The sequence below is a fragment of the Malaclemys terrapin genome, chromosome 8 (assembly GCF_027887155.1).
Source record: "Malaclemys terrapin pileata isolate rMalTer1 chromosome 8, rMalTer1.hap1, whole genome shotgun sequence".
NCBI lineage: Eukaryota > Metazoa > Chordata > Testudines > Emydidae > Malaclemys > Malaclemys terrapin.
Window position 1 is genome coordinate 39171808 of NC_071512.1, and position 17514 is coordinate 39189321.

Below are 17514 nucleotides of genomic sequence, written 5' to 3' on the forward strand. Positions count from 1 at the left end.
GTCAGGCACTTGCCCCAGGCAGGCTATGAGGGGATAAGCTGAGCTGGGTTGGTGGCAATGGGGCTGGCCAGGCCCCCAGTTGCTGCTTCACCTCTTGACTCTAGCGGGAAGAAACTCATTTGCTTTAGAGCAAACAAACCAAAGCAAGAAGCCAGCTCTCAGGGGGCCAGGAAGTCAAAAGCGCCCGCCCTGGGAGATGGCAAGAGAAGCAGATGCTTGTCAGCTGGACTCCATTAGTGGGCAGCTTGCCACGCGGCACAGAGCAGAGGGCAGAGCCCTTCTGAACTGCTGCAGCTCAGTGCCACAGCCAGCGCTAGGGCGGGGGAGGGACCGAGGTCCCCAGACAATCCGGAGGAGGCAGCTCAAGGGCATTCACAGTGCCTTTGCCTCCTGCTGCCTGCGCCTACCATGTACCGAGGAGCTAGTACCAAACACATGCCACCTGGGTCCTATTGAGCCCCTGCAGCAGGGACTACAGCCTCTCCTGGGCCACTCATGGCAGAGGCAGCTCCAGTAGGACAAGGCACCAGTCACGGAGCGAGGGAGTGGGGCTGGTTGGAGCCTCCTGGGCTGCTCCCAGCTCCAGCCCAGAACACAGGCTGGCTGGCTGGGGAGTCACACAGTCACCCCAGCCCTTGGCCTGTGTTGGGCCTGTGGGCAGGAGGCAGCTTAGTGCTATCTCTGGAGCCCCTGGGGCTTGTGTTCACAGTGGCTCATGGTGGGGATGACATCTGCTGGGCAGTGTGACCCCTCGCTGGACAAGAGGGAGGGGCTGGTGCATGGGCTGGGGTGCAAGCCCAGCCGTGTGCATGCCAGGGCCCTGCCCCCCGAGGAGCTTCCCCAAGAGACAGGTGTCAGATTTGGGGCCCATCAACCTCCAGCCCTACGGAGCCTGGCAGGGACTCTGTTCGTGTTAGCAAAGGTCTCCACAGAACTGGGCCGAGGCCCGGCTGTCTGGCCTTTCCCTTTGCTGGACAGGGGGCAAGGAGGGAGGGGACCTCTGTCCCCAAATGGCCCTGAGGACTGGTGAGGCCTGGCAGTGTGGGTGGGGGGTGATGAGGCAGCTGGGGACTCCTCAGAGGCGGTGAGGCTGAGGGAGGTAAATAATGCAGGAGATCTCTGTCTGCCACCTCCCTCCCCACGGGGCTTTGAAAGGCAACAGATTTACCCTGATCTCCAGACATGAGTTTTTGTCACCAAACAGGGAGATGAGGAGACTTTGAAGCACAGACAAACACTGGGAAAGGAAATAAATAAGAAGAAAGTCTTGTGTTCTCTTCAGAGAACAATTGTGGTGTCATCTGAGCAGAGTGGCTCACAGGAGGGGGAGACACTAACCAGGAAACTGACAGCCAGAAACGCTGGGAAATTATCATAAAAATAAATAAATCTTCACCCTCCCTGACAGCACACGCCAGCGCTTTGTCGTGGTTTGTTTTCCCAGAGCCTGAAACAAGCCAGGACATTCTCTTTCCTCCCCCAGCGGAGAATAGCAGCCCCCCCCACACACACACACACAGAGTCACTCACATACACTGGCATATACACACATACATAGAAACTTACACATGCATACACACACAGGCACTCACATGCACACACAGTCACACACACAGCCACTCACACATATACGTACATGCAGTGACAGCAGGACAAGTCCCTCCCAAGTAAATCGGTCCGTTCTAGCCTGGCTGTCCCCATGGGAGGACACACAGCGATCTCCCTCAGCCACTCCTTCTGGCACTCACCCTGATACCTAACCTACATTTTCCCTGGTGCAGCTGAAGCCCATGCTCAGACACACACCCATAGACATGACTACTCCCCTGCACACTCACTCACCCTCACACACAGATACACCCACCATGTGTGCACAAACACACTCACTGTGTGCACACAGATTCGCACACACACACCATGTGCACACAGACTCACACACACATTGCATGCACACACATGCAGACGATGGAGCAGAATGTGGCATGTCCCACACTTCATTTGCTCTGGGTTTGCTGAAGGCCTACCCGCACAGCCCGGCTGGATGCTAACTCGGCTCCTGCAATGCCTGAGGGCAGCGTTTCCCAAAGGGTATGTCCCAGCCCACCAGCAGGGCACGGGAAGGGTCTAGGTAGTTTGCCTGTCACTGCCCCACCACGACTTCCCCACCCTGGGTCTACTGTGGAAGTGCTCTCTCCCTCCCCCAATGTTCACACTTCTCTGGGCCAGGGCAGGGCAGCAGGCAGTGGACGGGTGGGGGGCGAAGGGGGTCCAGGCAGCAGCAATATAGGGGGAGTGTCCAGAGCCAGTGAGTGGGCAGTCAGCAGTTTGGCATGGCCTGGAGGGGCTGGCTGGGGCCGCAGCCTGCAGGAGGGGGCAGGGCTGGGAGAGTGAGAGCCAGGGAGCTGGGGAGAGAACAGCAGGTTGGGGAGTGGGAGCAGGGGGCTGGAGGGCTGGAAAGGGGCGGGGAGAAGGAGGCTGTAGGGTTGGGAAGGGGAGGAAAGGGGGAGCAGGGGGGTGGAGGGCTGGGAAGGGGAGGGGCAGCCAGGGGGCTAAGAAAGGGAGGGGGAGGAGGGATAATGGCAGATCCCCCCAAAAGACAAAATGCCGTTGGTGGCTCATCTTGGTGAAGCGTGTGGGCCCTCCTGCCCCAGGGAACCAGCCCTGTGGACTCCTGGATCCTTCGGGTCCATTTGCAATTAATTTTTGTGTGATTTCCCACCTCTTTCTGTTGCATTTGGGGGGCAGGGGATTGGGGTGCAGGGTCTGGGAGGGAGTTAGGGAGCAAAAGGGGGTTCTGACCTGGGGCAGGAGTGCAGGCTGCAGCTGGGCGGTGCTTATCTCAGGTGGCTCCTGGTTGGCAGCGCAGTGGGCAGGGCCGGCTCCAGGCACCAGCTTAACAAGCAGGTGCTTGGGGCGGCCAAGGGAGAGGGGCGGCACCTGCGGCAATTCGGGGGCGGCAGGTCCCTCACTTCCTCTAGGAGCGAAGGACCTGCCGCTGAACTGTAGCCACCAATCGCGGCTTTTTTTTTTTCTTTTTTCAATTGCTGCCGCCGGTCGCGATCGCGGCTTTTTTTTTTTTTGCTTGGGGCGGCAGAAATGCTGGAGCCGGGCCTGGCAGTGGGGCGAAAGCAGGCTCCTTGCCTGCCCTGGCTCCACACGGCTCCTGGAAGCCTCCGGCATGTTTGGCTCCTAGGTGGCTCCTTAGCCCCGCTGTGCCATCAACCAGACTTTTAGTGGCCTGGTCAGCAGTGCTGACCAGAGCCTCCAGGATCCATTTTAGACCAGGCATTCCGGTCAAAAACCAGATGCCTGGCAACCCTAGGAAAACACCTCCTTAGGAGCAGGACAGCTGAGCCCATGGAGGGGTGATCCACCCCATGGCTGCATCTTTGCAAGAAGTGCGATCACCCCCACTGCATTACCGAACCCCACAGAGGGGTCACCCAGACCCTCCCAAAAACCCACAGCTGGGGGCACTGCAGCAGCTGGGGGAAGGGCCACACCGATCCCATTGGCTTCGCGGTATGCAGAGCTCTCCCCAGAGCTGTTACCCAGGCCAGGCCACACCTGGGAACTGGGACAGGCCACTGGCCCCACATGGCTGGGCCTGGCCTCCCACACAGGAATGTGTTCCCGTAATGCTCCTGGTGCAATGCTGCAGGTGAAGGGGGGTGGGAGCGCCTGCCTGACCTGACCCCACAGGTGCCGATTTGGACCCTGCACTCACTGTAACAAAAATGGGAAGGGGGAAGGGCTAGAGCCGTGGTTCTCAACTTATTTACCATTGTGGGCCACACATGCAGCTCTCTGGGTGATATGGAGCCGCATCCACACAATATATACACTGCCTGTTTGGCCCTGAGGATGTCACATGGGTCACAGCTATGTGCTGACTGGGCCACGGGTTGAGAACGGCTGGGCTACAGAAGAGCCTCAGGGTGGGGCTTCCAGAGGGTATCCAGCCCCACCCCCCATGCACTGTAAGGGCCCCAGGTGCTGTATGTTCTCCCCACAGGAGCTCAGGGCCTGTTCTAGCCAGTGGTCCCCACAGGACCCAGCTGCTGCTCCCTGGCACACTCAGTCTGGTGCTAGGTGTTGGGTGAGTGAGACTGGCTTGCCTGACATTTAACCTACGTGGCCCAGCTGCAGCCTCTGAGGGTTTCTCTCTGCTCACTGCCTGGTGAGAGTGCTGGAGCCTGGTCTTGCCACAGCAACTCTATAACATCTTTGCAGCCCAGAATCGCATCTCCCTTAAGTCATCTCTGCTCGGAGCTTGCCCTTCCCAGGGCCTATTCCCCAGACCTATTCTCGGGTTGGGGCTCTCCTCTGACCGCTCACCCATGTGCCTGGCTTGTTTGCACTGGCGTGCCCCCAACAGCTGTGGGCCCATCAGAGGGCTAACCAGTGCTGTGGAGGGGGGTAATTACCTCACTTGTGTTCACGCCTGCAATCACAGCGCCTCCAGCTGCGATCCCTCAGAGCTCACCAGCTAACTAGGTCAGGCTGGTCAGCACTTGACTGAGCCGTTCAGAGAAAAGCCGATGATGGGGTCAGGTGCCTTGCCCTCTGCATTAGCTCCACCAGCCTCCCACAGCATGGGCAAGAGAGTCTGGCCACCCGTGGGCATTCACAACACCCCTGGGATGCCTGCCAGGTCTCCTGGCGTTCCCAGCCTCCCTGTTTCTCCAAAACCGCTGCTGGGCTCCACCTTAGAGGGGGGCGTTTCAGCAGCCGGAGAACAGAGCCCTCTAGTCTAGAGAGCAGCGTGCTGGGGGAGGGAAGGGGCCATGGAAATGAAGGGCCATTCCACAAGATGCACCTGCTGGCACACCCCAAGGGGGGCTGTGCCTCTCTATGGCAGCCTGACATTGGTGCCCATGTGTCCGGCCCCTGCTAGCTGCCAGCCCCTCAGCCCCAGGCTGGGTGTTTGAATTCTGGTTGGGGGCAGTCTGGCCAGCCCTCAAGCTGCTCTCCCAGCTCAGCATCTTGTCCCAGCCTGTCCCAGTAGGAGCTGCATGGGGGCAGTGTTCAAGCTGGCATGGGGCTGGCCCAGGGCCCAGCCATCCACTCACTCTTAGCTCTGGTTTTCTGCCCCTCTCACCCTTTCCCGGCTGGGTCAGTGGGGGGTGGCACGAGCCATTGGGCCAGCCCTACCAGGCCTCACTGGCTTTCCCAGGATGGCAGCCCATGCTCCTGTCCCATGGTCCTGCAGGAGGTTCTGCTGCTGGGCAGCTCCCCAGTGTCTGCAGGGCAGGCTCTGGACAGCTGTCCCAGGTGAGGCACCAACGTGGCCCTTGGGTCGGGTTTGATGGTGGCTCCGGTTGCTGCTGAGCCCAGGGCAGTGGGACGCAGTGTGTATGATGGGCTGGGCTTCGCTTGTCACTTGCAGCCCAAGTCACTCAGCGCCAGCACCGGCAGACAGGCTTCCTTGGCAAGGCAAAGACAACAAGAGATGCAAAGGGCCCAGCTTCATGGGTGCTGCCAGCTCCCCCTCTGCTCCTCTGCTCGCTCCTCCAGTGCTCTGGCCAGCACCAGAGCAGACTCCGCACACCAGCCTGGCACTGCCCACCAGGGCTGGCTCGGGCTTTTTTGCTGCCCCAAGCAGCAAAAAAAAAAAAAAAGCTGCGACCAGCAGCACTTCGGCAGCAGCTCTACTGCGCCGCTTCCTTCCTCAGCGGCAATTCGGCAGCAGGTCCTTCGCTCCGGGAGGGACTGAGGGACCCGCCGCCGAAGACCCTTCCCATTGGCCGCCCCAAGCACCTGCTTTGTTTGCTGGTGCCTGGAGCTGGCCCTGCTGCCCACTGCGCATGGGGAGGTGCCGGGGCTGGATGATGGAATGCCAAGTGTCCCAGTGTGGAGTATCTGCTGTGCTCGGTCCCCAGACACAGCCAGCACTATGGACACCACAGGCTGGAGCCCAGATCCAGCTGAGCCCGATTAGCAGTGCAGCAGGCAGCCCCAGATGGACTCAGCCCCCTGGGCTCCATGTGGGGATAAAGGAGCTGAGGCTCCAGCTGCTGCCCACTTTGGCCCCTCACCACGGAGCTTCCCCATCACTGCAGAGGTGGGGGAAGGGGGAAGATGGGCGAGGGAGCTGGCTTGGCTAGTGTCCAGTGGCAGGCTGCTGGAAAACTCAGCCCATTGCCTTGTCCATGCCAGCAGCATCTCAAGCTGCACTGGGTTGCGGGGGACAGGGAGTGGGGAGCATGGCCACCGATGCCAGGAGCACCCCTGGGTGGCCTAGGATTGGGGGACATAGAGAGAGGGGGGATTTTCAGGCCTGCTTCCCAGAGCCCAGAGGCAGCAGGCAGAGTGCTGGCCTTGCAGGTTGGATCCAGAGCTGTCAGCATCTTGGTTAGCTGCATAGAATCATAGAATATTACAGTTGGAAGAGACTTCAGGAGGTCATCTAGTCCAACCCCCTGCTCAAAGCAGGACCAACACCAACTAAATCATCCCAGACAGGGCTTTGTCAAGCCAGGCCTTAAAAACCTCTAAGGATGGAGATTCCACCACCTCCAGTGCTTCACCACCCTCCTACTGAAATGGAGTGCTTGGAGCCCAAGCAGGGACAGGGCTCCCACTTGCCCCCCTTGCCTCCTTAGCAATAAGGGGTCTGGACTGGCCCCTTCCCACAGCAGACACAATGAAGGATTCTGGCTCATTCCTGTGCAGGGGAAGTTTCGGCCCAGCCTGATGGGGAGGACTCAGTGCTCCCTGTGCCAGATCAGCTGGGCACTGTGCCCTGTAGTATGCACAGTGCACTCAGTTACACTGACCTGGGCATCCCTGGAGAGGCTGCACCACGCAAGTGACCCAGGGAGCTGATGGGAAGGTGCCACGCAGCTGTGATTGAGCCAGGGGAGATTAATGGCAGGTGATAAACCCGGGGCTGTTGCCTTCACAGCACCATTAAACAAACCTGACACTTACAGGCCTTGTGAGGTGGCTGCTGGGAGCACGTGATGGCAGGGAGGGCAGTGCAAATCCAGGGGCAGGAAGAGCCAGCCTGTGCGAGCTCCACTTCCCTGGCCATGCCCCTGTGCATCCCTCGCGTGTCCTCTTCTGTGCTGTGCCCATGTGTGAGTGCCCCCAGGAGAACCTTGGCAGCAGGGTCTCTGTGTGCCCAAGTTCAATTGCATGTTCCCATGAACTCCTGAGCACAGCCTGGCATTCCCCCTGTGCATGTGCAGTAACCTGCACCTGGCATTAGCACCTACGATGCAGCAGCCCCGAAGGCTGTTCTGGGGAGAGAGATGGCCAGTGAGGGGGCAGCTCAGGCTGCGGAGGGGGCCCAGGATCCGCAGCTGGAAAAAGCTGTTAGAGAAGGGGAAGAGATGAGATGCTGAGTTAGCGGGTAAACCGGAGCCTGAGTAGGAGGGAAGGTGATAAATAAAAGAAGCCCAGGAGAATAAAAGTAGGGGATTGGGAAGTGAGGAGGAGGAAAGAAGGCAAATAGGGAAGGTTTCAGGTCAGGAGAAGCAGGAAAATACAGACCTGGATATGTGAGCAGACACTAGTAGAGAAGGGAAGTCTCGAGAGAGAGAGAGAGAGTATCAAGGGAAGAAAGGCAATAGAATTGGTGAAAGGGAATTGATCAAAAAGCTGTGTTAGATGAGAACCGATCCTGAAAACGATAAACGGGAAGCCCACCCACAAAGGACTAAAGAACATGAACAGAGAGAATGACTGAGCAGCTATTGACAGAACTCAGTTCAAAGGTGCCTAATGGACCAGTGAGGGCCCACTAGGGGAAGAAACCCGCCTGTGGATAAACTCAGTGCAAAGAGGTACAGCCACAGGAACACTGGAGCACATCAAGCCGAAGAGAGGCAAAGAACAGGACAGCAAGAGTGGAGCTGGATGTACAGCCAAGGGGAGGAAAAGTTGATTCTTCTCTGAAGTGAATATTGTTGAGTAATCTTTTTTGTTCCTGCTAATAACAATGCATTTGGTTCTAACTGCACAGCATGTCCCAGCACACAAAGGTTAATGAGTTGGTAACCTAGAGTTTATTATTATAAATAGCAGGTCTTTGGTAATGGTCTGTATTGTTTATGCTCCTGGTACAATTTTGGGGATTCTCGTATAAAGTTCTAAAAATGTAAAACGATCCCTTTTGTCTTGGTTTGCCTCTGCCTCTGCGCACAGTCAGCACAGCACAGCCAAGCCAGAGCACTACACATGGGCTCAAGCAAGAGCCCCTGGACCCATGTAAGTGTGGCATATCCCAGAACAAGCACTCTGCTCCTGTGGGACACACCCATGTGTACAAGTAGGAAGCAGTCATCCCCTTATTGGTTGTCCCCTTGTGGGTCGTCCCCTCATGCAATCTCCTCGTGAGTTGTCCCCCATGCCATCCCCTTGTGGGTCATCCCCTCGTGGGTTGTTCCCTCATGCTATCCCTTCATGGGTTGGCCCCTCGTGATTGGTTCCATGCCCAGCCAGCTTGTGCCCCATGCCCCTGCCATTCGCACAATGTGCCTGTCTATTGGTATATGCAAAGCCCTGTTTATCGCAAGTGGCCAGGGTGAATCCACCAGTCCTGTGGCTGGGTGTGTAGCCCTCACTCACATGTCTATCTCCAGGTGCGAAGTCCAACCTATCTATGCTGGTGCATGCACCCAGTCAGGGCCGGCTCCAGGCACCAGCAAAACAAGCAGGTGCTTGGGGCAGCACATTTCTAGGGGCGGCATTCTGGTGCTGGGAGGGAGGAGAAGCCAAGCGGTGGGGTGCTCGGGGGGAAGCGGCGGAGGTGAGCTGGAGTGGAGTGGAGTGGTTCCTCTACCCCCCGTTACTTCCTGCGCCCTCCCAACCTAGCTCACCTCCGCTCCGCCTGCTCCCCTGAATGCGCCGCCACTCCGCTTCTCCCCCGTCCCAGGCTTGCCATGTGCGAAACCGCTATTTCGTGCAGCAAGGCTGGGAGGGAGGAGAAGCCAAGTGGTTGGTGATCGGGGGAAGCAGCGGTGGTGGAGCCGAGGTGAGCTGGAGCGGGGAGAGGTTCCTCTACCCCCCGTTACTTCCGGCGCCCCCCCACCCTATCTCACCTCTGCTCCGCCTGCTCCCCTGAACGCGCTACTGCTCCGCTTCTCTGCCCTCCCTCACCTGAGAGGGAGGGGGGAGAAGTGGAGCGGCAGCACACCCGGGGGAGTAGGTGGAGCGGAGGTGAGCTAGGGTGGGAGGTTGCGGGGGGCCCACAGGAAGCAATGGGGGGGGGGAGAAATGCGGCATGCCGGGGGAGGAGGCGGTGTTGGGGATTTGGGGAAGGGGTTCCGAAGGGGTGGAGTTGGGGTGGGGCCAGGGGCAGAGGGGCACGAAAAAGAAAGGGGAGTGGCCGCCAAAAAAATTTTTGCTTGGGGCAGCAAAAATCCTAGAGCCGGCCCTGCACCCAGTGAGACATCCTGAGGGCTCCTGGCTGTGAGAGCAGCGTTACTGTGTCCAAGTGCAACCCTGGGCAGGAGACGCTCAAACTCATCTCATCTCAGCACTGCAGTGTGCAAACCCCGGCTGAAGGCAGGAGGTGACAGCTTGGCTGTGCCCTTAGCCTCCCCCGCCTCCCTGGAAAGCAGCTGGTTGGGATCTGCGTTTGGCAAAGCAGCTTAGTTGCAACACTATCAAACGAGCGAGTTTTTTTCATACCGCCAGGGCCACAGCAAGGAACGGCGCAACTCCTGCCTCTGACAGAACCCCCAGCCCAGCAAGGGAGATGTTATCGCACTGGGAGGGAGGGGCCGCTCCTCGCCGCTGTCAGCTCCTTGCTAAATTTCACTTGGTTCTTTAAGTGCCTTGGCAACTGGGCCAAGAGGGATGGGCCCGCCAGCCTGTGCTAAGTGCAGATGAAGCCGGAGCCAGGAGAATCGCTGGCAGCCAACGCGATTCTAGCTCCATCCCTTTAGTGCGGGAAGAACCCGACTCCTCTGCTGGGAGGCGGGAGGGACCAGCGGGCCGCGCAGCGGGGAGGGTTCAGGACTGGATGGAAATTTACAATGGAGCAGCTCCCGTGGCCAGCGGCTCTGGTCACCCGGCAGCGGCCCCGGGGAGTAGCCAGCGCCTGGGAAGGGGTGGGGGACAACCACAAGCCCCCATCCCAGGATGAAGCGCAGTGCATGGCTCGTTCTCTGACGCGCAGCGGTTAGCGCAGCTGGTCTCCAACCCGCAGGCTTAGACGCTTAGACGCTGTCGCAGCTGGCCCGGGAGCAGCAGGGTGTCCGGCCGAAGCGGAGATCCAGGCGCTCGGGGCCGCGGTGTAATTAAACCATCGCTGTCTTTCAGTGCGCGGCTCCGGAGCCGAGCGAGGCTGCGCCGCGGATTCGCTGCTAGGGCTCCTGCCCCGCTGCGCCCCCCTCCAGATACCCGCCAGATCCGGGAGCTACCCCCGGGCACGCCGCGGGGCCAAACCCGGGGAGACCCCAACCCCGCTGGCTGCAGCGCGCAAGGAGGCCTCAGGAGGCGCTGCCCCCGCCGCTTGGGCGCTGCCGCTGGGCTGGGCTCGCCCCGCTTTAGGGCCGCGGGGCCCCGCTCGGAGCGCCAGGGGGCTGCGCCCTGCCACTGACTCGGCTCGGGGCCGGGGCCCTGGAGCGCACTGAACCCCGGGTGGGGGCGGCTCCTGGGCTCCCCGAGCCGCGGAAAGAGCATCCCCGGTCCCGCGCGCCTGTGGTCACGGGGGGCAGCCTGCTTCTGTAGCTGGTTCCGGAGCGGAGCGGGGCTGACCGCGGGGAGGGGCCAGGCGAGCTGCGGAGACAATCCCCGCTCTGGCCTGGCAGGCTCAGGCGTCCCGGGCCGGTCGTGAGACACGGCGCTCCTTCTCTCGGTACGCACACAGGGACACAGACACAACCCGCCAGCCCTCCCCCCAACCACCTGTTCACATACACAAACACAACCAGCGCACCCCCTGCTCACACACACAGGGACACACACACAACCCGCACCCCCTCCACACACCCACACCCACACCCACCCACACACACACACACAACCAGCACAAAACCTGCTAACACACACAGGGACACAGATACACCTAGTACACAGCCTGCTCCCCCACACAGACACACACCCCCCCCAACACACAACCACCTGCTCACACTCAGAAACAACCAGCACACACCCTACTCACACACACAACCAGCAACCCCCAATCACACAACCATCTGTTCACACACAGAAACAGAACCAACACACACACACACACACACACACACAGAGGGAAACAGATACATCTAGCACACACCGTGCTCCCACGCGGGGACACACACACAACCAGCACCCCCCTCCCCCCCACACACAACCATCTGCTCACACACAGAAATCCAACCAGCACACACACACAGCCAACACACACACTGCTCACACACAGGGACACAAACACACCTAGCACACACCCTACTCACACACACACACAGACACACACACCGCTCACACAGATATCCCCATGTCACTCACAGACATGCACTGCTCACACAACAGATGCACAATCAACAGACACACCACTCACAAGCAACACACACAGACACACACGTCTCTCTCACTCGTGAACACTCTCTCTTACATACCGCTCACACACACCTCTCACAACCAGCACACCCCTATTTGCTTACAGACCCACACACATTGCCCTGTGTTCTCCAGCCTCACTTATGCACATACACTCCCCTTCCCTCACACACACCACTCACTTCCAGCCCTGCTCTGCCCCTCCCTCTTCACAAGCACCCCCCCCTCCATCTTCCTCTCCCACTCACTTCCACTGCGGGTAGGCCCACACTCCCCTAGCAAATTAACTCCTTCCACTCCCCCTCGGGCAGATGCACATCCTGCTCACAGACCCCCTTCACTCTCACCTCCCTCCTCTCCTTTCCCCTCCCCCATTTCTCCTCTCTCTCCTGCTCATTCTCTTCCCTGTTTTGCTCCCTGCCTCTGTCTGACTCCTTCCCTCTCTTAGCCTAACGCCCCCTCCCCCCCCCTTTTATCTCCCTCTCACATGTTCTCCCGCCTGCTCCCCCTCCATCCATCTCTCTCTGTCACACATTCTCTCCATCCTTCCGCGTGCCAGCCTCTCTCCCCGTTATCTCTCGCTCACAGATTCTCCCACCTGCATGTTCCCACTCTCACGCTCACCCCTTTGCTTTTCCCTTAGACGTGCCTCCTCTACCCCGCTCCTTTGGTTTAGCTATCCCCTGCACCCCTTCCCCCCTCACTTCTCTTCCTCCCTTTTGCTCCTTCTCATGCAGAGATCTTCCTGTCTGCTCTCCACCTCTCTCCTTCCCTCTTGCACCCACCAACCTGACTCACACTCCTCGCTGTCACACTCACACACACTCCTCGCCGTCACACACACAGACACACACACTTCTTGCACACCTCTTCTCCCTCCTGTTTCCATCTTGTGCTCTTTCTGGTACACCCCCCATCCCCGCTGTCCCCTCTTGGGGCCGTGCCTGCCTGGGCGCACCCTTGTCACACTCAGACACCCGAGCAGGCAGCTTCCCTTTCATCTCCTCAGCTCAGGATTTTACACCAGTGTTTTGCTTTAATGTTTCAATCAGTGCCTGCCTGTTCCATGCAGGCAGCTCTGCCTCGCTGCTCCCAGCCGTGCCATCGCGCTGCCATTCTGAGCTCCCCTGCTTATAAATTTTACATTATTACCCACTTTAAAGGATATAAAATAACTAGTCATAAATTATTGAGAAGGAATTTAAAATACTACAAATGTTTATAAATGTTTATCAAGAGGGCTTCAGAAGGAAGCTAGCAGAACCAAAGAGCCTCCCCCATTGCTGGCAGGAGTGCCGTCTGGCTTGGCCCATTTCAAGGGACCATCAGCCAGAAATGAGTGCGGGCTCCCAGCTGCTGTATACTCCATGTCCCAAGGGGCCTGGGGAAATGCAGTACCCTCTGTGTGTTCTGCCACCGAGGAGCCCCAATGCACTCCACTCCTAGGTGCAGCCTTGGGTGCCCCTTCCCAGTGCCTTGCCCAGCTCCTGCCCTTTGACACAGCTCAGGTTCTAGTGCTCTAGATTAAACTGTTGTTGGTTAAGGCTAGTTCCATCCTCCTCCACCCCTCCAGCCACTCAGCTGGAGGCCAAGCCTGCATTACTGTTAATTGAAGGTCCATTTTCATGAGTTCCAAAGTGATGACACCAGAGAAATAAAATTGGATAAAAACAACTTGGGCAACATCTAGATAAACCAGAGCAGGTGTCCAGGCTGCAGATCGCCACCACCCTGCCCTTCCCAGTGCTAAATGTGACAGGCACCAGGCAGGCCCTGGCGAAATGGAAAGGGGTATGGGGGGGACCTGGCTAGGTCCCAGCTAGATAGGTGTGGAGTGCCAGTTAGATAGGGGGTGCTATCGGATCTAGCTACATAAGAAGGAGCTGCCTAGATGAGGCTGGCTTTGGAGGATCCTGTGAGCACTGAAATAGAGTCATCTGCAAAATAATGAAGGGTCAGAATAGATTGAATTGGGAAATGAGTGAAGAGTGCAGAGCCATGCACAGAAACACAAAAGGGAATGAATATGCCCAGCAATGGGAATGAAAATGGCTGTAGGGTGACCAGACAGCAAGTGTGAAAAGTCGGGACGGGGGTGGGGGGTAAGAGGAACCTATATAAGAAAAAGCCCCCAAAATTGGGACTGTCCCTATAAAATCGGGACCTCTAGTCAGCCTATATGGCTGGGATAGCCAGCCCAGAGCACAGTGCCAGTCCTCCAGTGGCAGGCAATCCAGAGGGAGGGGCTCTCTGTGCCCATCCCATCCTGCATAGTGCCTATGCAGATATAGGCAGACCATGGAGGTATCACATGAGAAAGCATGAGCACCAGAAGCTGGGGAGCAGGGCTGTGCTTGGCTCCTGAACAGGGAGTGTGGGGGAGGGGAAGGCTATTCCCCTGTGCTGCTCCCAGGAGTGGATGCTGCCTGGCAACTCCACCACTCCTGGGAGGAGTAGGCCACTACTGGCCTGGAAGGCTGGGAGGTCAAGGCCCTGCGAGAGTGGCATGGGAGGGTTTGCTCCCATGGCAGTTACTGCAGGGCTCCATGCCAGGCGCAGGATGGTGCAGACACAGAGCAGTACTTTGGGATAGAGCCTGTGTGTCTGGGATGCTGCTCCTTCCCCGGCCCCAGATGTTCCTTCCCAGGGTCACTTGTGGATCCAACTTTGATCACTGTGCTCAGATCCCCCACCCTGACCTAGCTGCACACCCAGTCTTGTGCCTGAGGCCTTGGGGCTGTGGCTTTGGGAAGTGCCCTGGCAGGTCTCCTCCTCACCTGCTTCATGGAGTTTCAGTCTCTCTTGCCCTGCCATGGGTGCCGGCTGCTGCTTTCCTAGTGGTGCCCTAGTCTCCTGGCTTGTCCCATGATGCTGTGGTGCACAGCTTCCCCCAGCGCACCCTGCTCTCCTGGTGCGGCTGTTTCTCTAATTTGCGTCAGGGGAAGGAAGTCAACAGACCAACAACCTTCCTTCCTTTCTTGATGGGGCTGCCTAGCATTGGGAACTGGCTGGCATGCTGCCCGCACTGTGGGTCAGTGTCATTGGTACTGAGTGTTGCCTGGCTTCCTTTGCAGGCCTGTGCCCCACCCCACTCAGAGGTCCATCGCTCAGAGCATTAGCAGCAGCTCCATGGTGGGAGCCTGGAGATAGCAGCCTGTGAAGAGCAGGGGCTAGAGCCCAATGACGCTGGAGGGGGAGTGCTCATTCCACCGGCCAGGCAGAGGAGGGGAGAGGGGGGCGGAGTTGCCCCCCCCCCCCGCTCCCCTTACTCAGTCCCCAGCAGAGAGGAGAGGCTCACTCCTGGGGTCATTGCAGCAATCTGCTTGGGATACTTCATCCCTGCCAATTGCCAAGGAAGTCTAGTTCCTGAGGACACTCCTGGCAGACTGGCCACCCTGTAGCTGAGATCCAGTGCTGGGCACACACCACCACCAGCATGAGGCACCAGCATGAGGCAGCAGCATGGGCCCTCCTGGCTCCATGAAGGCTACCAATGCCTGTTCCCATACAGCTGGACCTGCTCACAGGAGTGCAGGGGCCCAGAGCACCCAGCTAGATGGCGGGTGAGGAGCAGTGGCATCTACAGTCAAGGCAAAGATGGCACCAACTGATTGGGGCCTGGTGCCAGGAGGTGCTGAGTGCTCAGGGGAGTGGAGGGTGCAGAGCCCCAACAGGATTCGGTCTTGCTGCCTGCTCCAGGCAGCACAGAATCTCACCTCTTCCCTCTCAGGGGATTTTTTTTCCAAGCAAGTCCTTTAGTTTGGCAAGTTCGTCTCTGTGTGCTCGGTGAACGGTACACTCCAAAGAGAGCAGGTGACTAACTGCAGCCAGCACCAAATTACACATTTCGGGGACAGCCCTGCATTTTAAAAAGACAGATGGTGCTGTGACACCGTTGGCAGGGACCTGGCAAGGTGGGGACTGGACTGCCCAGGCAGGGTGCAGTGGTGGCCGACAGGGGGCAGCTGTGCCTCACTCTCTCCTGTGACTGCAGGAGAAAGCAACTCTGTGCCAAGAAGCCACAAATTTCCCAACTCCACCAGTGAGCGAGTGACAGTTTTCTAGCAGTTAATAAAGAAAACATCTTTAGCTAGCAAGGGGGGAGGCTGAGTTCCCTCTGATAGTTGCTCCTTTTCTGCATGCTAATTCGCACTGAATATGGAGTAGGGTGTAATTACTGCACACTCACTGCTCGGCTGTGGCGGCCCACATGCCTACAGGCTCCCAGGGATCGCAGCTTTGAACTAGCACTGAAATAACAAAGGGCCTTTTGCATAGGAAGAGGGAGCCAAGGAAGAGAGAGCTCAGGAACAGGCTGTGTTCTCCAAGCCTTGGCGCACCGCTTGCTCCTGCCTGCAGCTCTCACGAAGGGACCCGGCGTTGAGTGGGTGAGCCTGGCAGGACCCATTGCTAGGCTCAGCAACCAGCTCCATGTCCACTGAGGTTCTAGGCTGAGTTGCTATGGGGAAGGCATTGCATCTTCAGGCTGGCTCTGTTTCAGATGGCTCACCTTCAGGCAACGGCCTTGCTCTGGCTCCCTCCCTGTCTAGAGGCCCTGAGCTTCCCTCTAGCCATGAGGGAAATATGCCTCAAATAGCTGTGCCCAGGTCAGTGGGAGCAGCCAGGTCCTGGGCCCACAGCAGGCAGACAGCTTCTATGAGTACTCTTAGATTTCTCCATGCACGGGCCAGAGTTTGCTCCCAGCCACATGTGGGCCCCGAAGCCAGTAGAGTTACTTGAGCAGCAGAGCCGGAGCCCAACCCAGGGGCCCTGCCTGCATGGGCCAATCCCACCAGCCCTTCCCATGCCGAGTTGCCTCTTTGGTATCAATATGCCTGGAAGAGAGACAGTAACAAATGGGCCGCAGCATGGAGACCATGCACTGGGTGGAGTCATGGCCGCATCCCTGGCACTTTGCACAGCCCTCTTGCTGTGAGGGGTGCCAGCAAGGCTCCTGGAAGCTGTGTTTCAGGAGTGAAAGCGGGAGACAGCTGTGGCAAAGAGTCCGCTCTCCCAATGTGCAGCCCAGCCGCGCTGTGGGGTCCTTGCAATGGCTCCTCAGCACGCTCTGCCCAGCCTGCCCCGCTGCCATCCCCACTGGAGGGCAGAACTCACGTCCTCCCCAACCCACGCACCATGGAGGAGAGGCAGCACCTGGGTGGGGCTGCACAGGGCCTTCTTCAGGGCCCATGTGTGCAGCCAGACCGGTGGGGAGGGTCTCAGGGCAGGGCTGGTGTTGGGGGCATGATGTGCTTGGGGCTCATTGCCTGGCTGTTTGGTTTGGGGGAGCTGCAGGTTTTATATCGTTCTATTTTACTGACACTTAGAGCCTTGGATTGGGGTGTTTGTGTGTGTGTTGCACATCTAATTAAACGCATGCGCGCACACACACGTGCACATACACACCTACTCTGAGCTGAGCTGAGCTGCTCAGGGGGAAATCCCACACCAAACAAAGCCACATTCTTGAAACAATACACTTGGGGATTTAGCAGAGAAGTCAGGCAATGTGAGATCCAGGTTCCAGCTCCAGACTCAGCTGCACCCTCACCCTCTGTCCCATCCACAATTCCCTTGTCTCACCGGCTGCACACATCACCTCCCACTCCGCGGGGGCTGTTGCGGTGGCCTTGCCCGCCGAGCAGGGGCTGCATTAACTACTGAGGACAGCTGAGGAATCAAAGGGATGGTGTTAAGTCAGCCAATTGAACTTCGCTAGTCCTGGAATTGTCTATTGGCCAAAGTCCACCAGGTGCCCCCTCTTCAGTGGTGGGGGACAGGACCTGCAAAGGCCATCTGGGGAGTGTGCAGCTGGGTCCCGGGCTCTGTTGTGGCAAAGCCAAGCATGTGTTGTTGTGTCCACATTCTGGGGATTTGTCTACACTACCAAGTGTTGTTGACAAAACTTATTTCGACACCCAAAAGTCAACAAAACAAAAACCGCCAAAGGGTGTTCACACTTGCTCCCTCTGTCGACAGATCATGTCCACATTGGGGACACCATCATCATGGGGGGAAGGA